Source organism: Astatotilapia calliptera, chromosome 9, assembly GCF_900246225.1.
Source record: "Astatotilapia calliptera chromosome 9, fAstCal1.2, whole genome shotgun sequence".
NCBI lineage: Eukaryota > Metazoa > Chordata > Actinopteri > Cichliformes > Cichlidae > Astatotilapia > Astatotilapia calliptera.
This window is the reverse complement of record NC_039310.1, coordinates 4585501-4592771: the sequence shown is the minus strand read 5'-3', so window position 1 is coordinate 4592771 and position 7271 is coordinate 4585501.

Sequence of the window (7271 nt, the reverse complement as noted above, 5' to 3'; positions counted from 1 at the left end):
TCTCTGTGTGAACAGGTGTGAACAGGTGTGTTTGTATGTGTCCATGTGTGAGTGACAGAGGGAAAAACAAAACATATATATATATAAATGAACAAGAATGTGCACTTTAAGTTATTTCAGTCAACTATTCTGCATTAAATTTGCAAAAGACCAAACTGGCCAAAAGTCTGTCATTTGTGCACGATGAGGCCGTAGAATGATGCCACCATAGCTGAACACTCGCTCCACAGCAGCACTACATGCAGGTACTGCCAAAACTCTGGTGGCCACATGAAACAGAGAAGTCTGCATGTTCATTGCCCAGAACGAGAGGGCGTTCTGCCCATCAGCAATACCCAGGTAGTGACTTAGCTGTAGAGCTGGACTCTTCCCCACATCCTTCTGCCTCTTACAGTAAGCAGCAAAGAGTCCTCCATCTTCACAGGCCTCTTGGTGTTCCTCACCAGGACTCACAGGTGCTCTGACTTTGCAGGATCTGCTGCATCTTGCAGGATCAGATCTGGCAAAACAAATTAACAACAGCAAAAGAGCCTTTATTACAATTTTAGACAAAAATAAACTATATTCAATCTTTACCTTCAACTTTTTGTGTCACCTCTGTCTTTATGTCACAACTGCCCAACACATGTTGTTCCACCCACAACAGAGAAAATGCTGGATCCAAAGCAGCTGCTTTAAGGTACACTGGATCTGAAAAGGGGGCAGTGATCCCATCTTCGGCTCTAGCCATTCGCACACGGATAAAGATTCCAAGAAATCTTTTGTTCAAAGATACTTGGAGGCTCCTGACCAGACCATTCAGGAAACGGACTTGAGGCTTCAGTTTCTCCAGGTGGTGATTGAGGGACAGCACGGATGGAACAACAGCACTAATCGTGACTATTTTCTCACCTTGTGTCAAATCTGTTGCTTCTCCAAAAGGCTTCAAGATGTCCACCATCTCCTTCAGCAGGTTCCGCTCTCGTGTTGTGAATAATAACTCCTTGTGCCCAGCCATTTCAAGAACAGCTTTTTAGATGTTCACATTGGAGAAGTGCCTTCACTCGTCTCAGTGTTGAACTCCATCTTGTGATTACAGCTGCAGGGATCGCTTTCTGTTCACCAAATTCAGCTTCAAACACATCTTTGAATGTTGTGCTTGTGTGCAGTAGAGAGCTGAGCTTAGATGACTTTGAAAGTGAAGGAGATGCCACTTTGGTCTCTGACAAACCATCTCTCACCACCAGCTGAAGTGTGTGTGCAAAACCCTGCAGGCGCTGTGTCTTTGCCACAGCAATTACACACTGAGGTGGGCCAGATTTTCTAACCAAAACAACATTTCCCTGGCTCAGACATTAAACACGACCATGCTCTCATTGCAAATTAAACACAGTTGTTTTGAACTGTGATGTGTTATGGACAGAACAGGACAGCATGCACAGGAAACACGGGAGCACGAGCACAGACGTTTGAGTGAGACACGGGAGTCAAGGGAGCTCCGGGGATTTATTGTGTACTGGTTATTTACCTGACTGTAAATAAACGCACTGTCTTCATTAAAGAGTCCAGTAAATAAATGTCAGACTTACAGCTCCTGTTTTACTGCATTAAAGTGATCAGATGACTTCAGCACTTTGACATGGATGGAAGTGAAAGCAGGAAATGACAAATGTAGCACAGCAGCAGCGTTTAACACGTCTGAGCTGGAAACAGGAACTCTGGTATGAACATCATTGATAGAACAGCTTCCAGCCTCTTTTGTTCGGCTACAGTCTCGTTGGATTTGCATGTAAAGATGCAAAGAGACTAAAATGGTTAGTGTTAGGAGGTCAAAGGTCAGAGCTCCTGTGAGTCTGAGGGCGGCCTCACGCTGGAGAAGGATGAAGGAGTCTGACCTGAGCCAGTGTTTGACATGAACACATCAGCACTGCTGTCAGTGAGCCTAACGACAGCCGTTAGCATCATTTCAGTGTTTCAGTCATAAAAACACTTCCTGTCTCTGTGGTGGTTACAGTGACATCATGCAGTTTGTGCTTTGACCTCCAGAGGGCGACAAATCAGCACAGACAGATGTTTGTCCTTCAAACGGGAAGCAGAAATAAATCACAGCCTGCCAGAGAGGAGGGAGTTTCCGAGGTGCACCTGAACGCAGCACACAGTGTTTCGATGGTCCTTATTTTGAAGTTGTCCTCAAACGCCTCTCTGCGCGTTTCCTTCCTGCTCAAACTTCCCTTTTTTCTGAGCCTATAGTTTGCTGATCGTCTTTGTCCGGTAATGTAAATGTTCATGTTTGATTTCTTCACACAAGAAGCTGTGTGCGTTTGTATTTCCGGTCTCTCCATTAAAGTTATGTTTCCTGGCTAACATAAGCTGTGTGCAGCTTAGCACAAATCTGCCGCTCCATAGTTCACGGTAACGGACTCACAGCTGGACCAACGAGGCCGACCGAGGCCCGGTAAGTGACGTGGAAACAGATGTTTCTGCGACAAACAGAAAATACGCAGCGAATATTTGGTCTGTAGATGGTCTGTTCTTGCTCTGCTCGCTCTTCTGTTGCTTTACTTTGAAGAGAAGAAGAAACGTTTTCCGTTAGTCTCCGTGTTTGAGGCTGTCGCCTACGGAGCCCCCCAGGGGACATGGGAGAAAAAAAAATTAGGGAGAAAAAAAGAAATTAAGACGGACTTTTGCGAGAGCTCGCAAAAGTCCGTCTTAATTTCTTTTTCGCAAAAGTATTGCGAGAGCTCGCAAAACTTTCTGGCGAAAGTTGAATTCCAACAATGGCGGCAGCTACTTAGTTGTAATATTACTCTTTCTGGGTCACAAAATACACTTTTAAGATATTTTGAGACGTGAATGTAGTTGTGTAAACGTCAGATACCTGCTCGGTTTACAAGACATCACATATTTGCAAAAGTGCTCCGACGTTTTTGGAGATCTGACACCCACTAGCTCGAAGCTAACGGGAGGTCGAGACCTACTACAGCCGGGAGGAACACCGCTTTCCCGGCACATCGTGCCTCGACCTCCCGGTCGGCTTCGAGCTGGCGGCCTCCGAAGAATGCGGCTAAAACTTTTGCGAGCTCTCGCAATACTTTTGCGAGATCCCGAGTTTGTTTTGCGATATCTCGCAAAAGTCCGTCTTAATTTTTTTTTTCCTCCCTAATTTTTTTTTCTCCCATGTCCCCTGCGGGGCTCCGTAGTCGCCGGATGTTTGTTCAGTATTCTCGGATGAATAAGTAAATCTGTGTTCATGCATCCACAGGTCATTACGTCTCTCACACTGATTCATGAAGTCATGCAGCTGCTCACAGTGACGTCAGCGCTGAACAGCAGCACAGCTTCTGTCTTTTTTCAAACTTTATTGAGAACAACAAAACGGGAAATGGCGCACCATAAGTTGATGAGACAATAGAAAGGCTACCAGGGAAAATCAAAGCACCGCTCACTGTAATACGGAGGACAGAGAGTAACCATGGCGACAGGGAGACACTCCGTGTGCCTCCCAACCCGGTAAAAGATTTCATTAAAGAACGTGTCAGTGCTGAAACCTGCTAAAATGTCCTGCGTGCGCGAGTCTGGTCGATAGTAAAGACACGTGTGTATGAGTGTCACTGATGAACTTGGTAAATCATCAGTGTTTACTCACGTTAGGATGTGTGCGTTTGTAAAATAGTTTTAGTGTTTTCGGATTTTTTTGTGTTGTGTGGATCGAAACAGGACTTGGTGAGTCCTCAGAGGTTTCACACAAATCCCTGCACACATTTGTAAATGTTAGTAAACATGTGCACATGAATGATTTGTGTTTCCTCTGCAGGTAGAAAGTGTGTGTGAGCTGAGCAGCATGGATCAGTGTGAGGACAGAGAGGAGGGAGCCCCTCCCTCTAAAAGAGCCAGAGAGAGCCAGACCAAAGCTCAGAGGTGAGATGACCATCTCTAACTGTCCATGACTCTTCTCCATGTCACAGCTCAGCACTCACATCACTGCTGCATCATTATTCACAGGGACCAGCCTGGACCTCCACCCAGCTCTGTGTCCTGTAAGAGTGACCAGTCTGCAGATCGTCCCATTAATTTTAAAGTCTCTGCTGCAGAGAGGTGAGCTGTTAGCAACATGAAGTCTTTGATTTAAATGATTTTGATGTTTCCTGGTTTTTAAAAAGCATCTCTGTAGGACAGCAGTGTCTCTAAGGGCTCAGCTGTAACTGTCAGTTTATCTGGTTTTAAGATGCATTTTGTGACAGAATTGTCTGTTTTTAACTATTTTAATCAGAGGAACTAAACACAAACATGCACCTGGACCCAGCTGTGTGTCCTGTAAGAGTGACCGGTCTGAAGATCGTCCCATTGATTTTAAAGGCCAGCCTGTGTCTGCTGCAGAGAGGTGAGCTGTTAGCAACATGAAGTCTTTGCTGTCCCTTTGCTGTCTGATTTAAATGATCTGCTTGATGCTGTTTCCTGGTCTCTAAACTGCACCTGAAAGGAAGTCACTGAGTGAGGAGTTCCTTTATCCTGTAAAACATGTCCAACATTTAGACTCCTCACAGTAGGACCATCAATAACATCGACTCACCTCAAATTAATGTTAAAGCAACGGCCGTTCTTTGAAGACGTAAGGTGCAGATATTTGTTTAAAATGTAGGAGCAAAAGTAAATATTGTCAGAAAATAAAATTAAAATTAAAAAATGTATTTTTCAATGTCTCCAAAGTGATATGTGATTAAAAGTATGTCATTTGTTTTAATTGAGTCTAGTTTAGTATGTAATTTAACGGACTTTTGTTTTTTTCTCCAATGGAGCTGTTGACATTAATGTCATTCCATAAGAAGTCAAATTAAAGTCAGTCTCGAGTCAGAGGTGGTCAGGGAAGAGATTACCTCACTCATTTCATCAGTGTTGTTCCTGACAAGGTGTAAACAGTCATTTCAGGCTCACGTAGAGACGTCCAAAGAAACTCAAAATATTTTTCTCTAAGAGTTCTTGTTAATATCTACGTTAGGCAACGTGTGTTACCTTGTTGTGTCTGGTTGATGTTCCTCTTTCTCATCCATGAAATGAAGAGAGGCTGTTGTATCATTACCAGGTAAACTTGCATCGAAGTCTTTGTCAAAAATAATGTGTCAGTTAATCTGAAAAAATCATTTTCCAAAAAATCCAATGTAACATTAGAAACATGTGAAGATGTTCACACATGATCCAGAATCAAGGTGAGTGATGGTGTAAGAGGAAATCTGTGTGCAGTATTTAGTGTCAGAAGCTCTGAATGGATGTGTGCGAGCTTTAAATGCTTGGCTGGGAAAAGGCTGCTGTGTTAATAAAGTTTATTTGAAGGCAGGAAGAAAAGCTGGTAAAAATACCAAACGTGTGAATTATCAGGCTGATCAATTTCGTCATTAAGACACAAGATTATCTGATGGGTTATAAAACATAATCTTTCTCTGCATGAGAGTTTTCAGCTGTTTAAAAAATACAGCAGCCAGAATCTAATGGATATTTGATCACATTTCCCCAGTAATCAGTGTTTCAGTCATAAAAACACTTCCTGTCTCTGTGGTGGTTACAGTGACATCATGCAGTTTGTGCTTTGACCTCCAGAGGGCGACAAATCAGCACAGACAGAGAGCTCCATTCAAACTTTGCTGCCATCAGGAATAATTCTTCAAATTTAATCATCAGTGTTTGAGCAGCTATGATATCAGGGACAATCTAGACATGTGTGACAATACTGAACATGTCACATGACTCACCTCAAACATCATGTGATCCACTCTCAGTCTGCACTTTCATTCATGACTTCAACAGGTTGAAATGAGCTTTCAGTGAAATAAATCTTTCATCACAGGATGGTTGCTGCTCCCTGATTGGACGCTTGGTTTCAGCTCTGCTCTCAGTCTTTACTGCACAGGTGAAGGTAGAAAGTGTGACTGGATCTATAGACTGGAAACAGAGAAACTGACTGCATATAAAAAAGTTTTGTTCCACTCAAAGTAAACAGGATGTCAGAGCTGAGCTGGTATTGGTATGTTCACATTCGTAGTGTCATTTCCAGTAGGTGGCCTCAGTGAACTTCACACAGACAGGAACTGAACTCAGGAGACGTTGACGACGCGACACTGAACTGATGGAGACATGCACATGAATACACAGAGGGTTAACGAGGGAAGTGGGAGCACACGGGGAACACAGCTGACACAGGTAATCGTAATGAGACAGGGCAGCAGTGAACACAACATGACGCATACTGACGAGAGACTGTCAAAGTAAAACAGGAAGTACACGGAGGTGCAGACAGGAGGAGAGAGAGCACAGACATAACGGGGAAAACATGGAATAAAACACAAGGAGGGGAGACGAGGGCTCACAGATACACAGGAGGTAACCAAATAAGGAACATCTTAACTGAACAACCGAGGAACCACGGCATAAATAAAGAACAAAATACAAAACACACAAAAACTAAGAGTACTGGGCCAACATGGCCCAGGACCATGACACAAAGTTTGCACAGTGATCAGGATCTATGAAAATGTTGGACTGATTCAGTTTGTCTTCTCTAAAATAACATTTTTCTCATTTCCATAAATCATTGATTAAATGATATTTTGATTGTGAATCACACTTTACTGAGTCAGTTGATGTTTTTAGCATAAATGACTTACATTCTTTCTTCATGCGTTCCTGTTTTTACGTGTGTGAACAGGAAAATAAGGTCCTGTTGACTTTGCTCCAACAGGAAGTGACATTGACTGTTTCCCACAGAGAGCAGAGTCATGTCACTCAGACTTTTAGTCACTGAGAACATTTTTTAAATACATTTTATTAGATAGTTACAGAGAAGACTGACAGAAAAGGGAAAGACATGTGGCAAACGGCCGTGGGCCGGACCTGAACCCGGGCCGGCCGCTCAAAACATTTAAAGATGATTTTATATCAAGGTCTATATTTAAATAGAATAAATCAGGTGTTTATTTTAACCTGTTTAAATACATTTAGTGTTTTATCTCAAAGTATTAATGTTACAGTAATGTGTGGTCAGTATGTAATAATAATTTTAATAAGATATTTGAATAGGAATAACAGTTAGCATGTAGATGTTGTATCAGGTCGTGTCCAAATTCATGGGCTGCATTCTCCTGAGGACCCGGCCTTCGCGGTCTACGTGGGCCGGGTCCTCAGAAGATCGGGTAGGCCGGAAGTAAACGGCCGTGAAATTGGACGGTCTAGCCTTCTGATTAGCGTCACCGCTGTCTCGGTGGAGTTTAATAAACTCAGCCGTCTGCTCCTTGCTGTCTAAA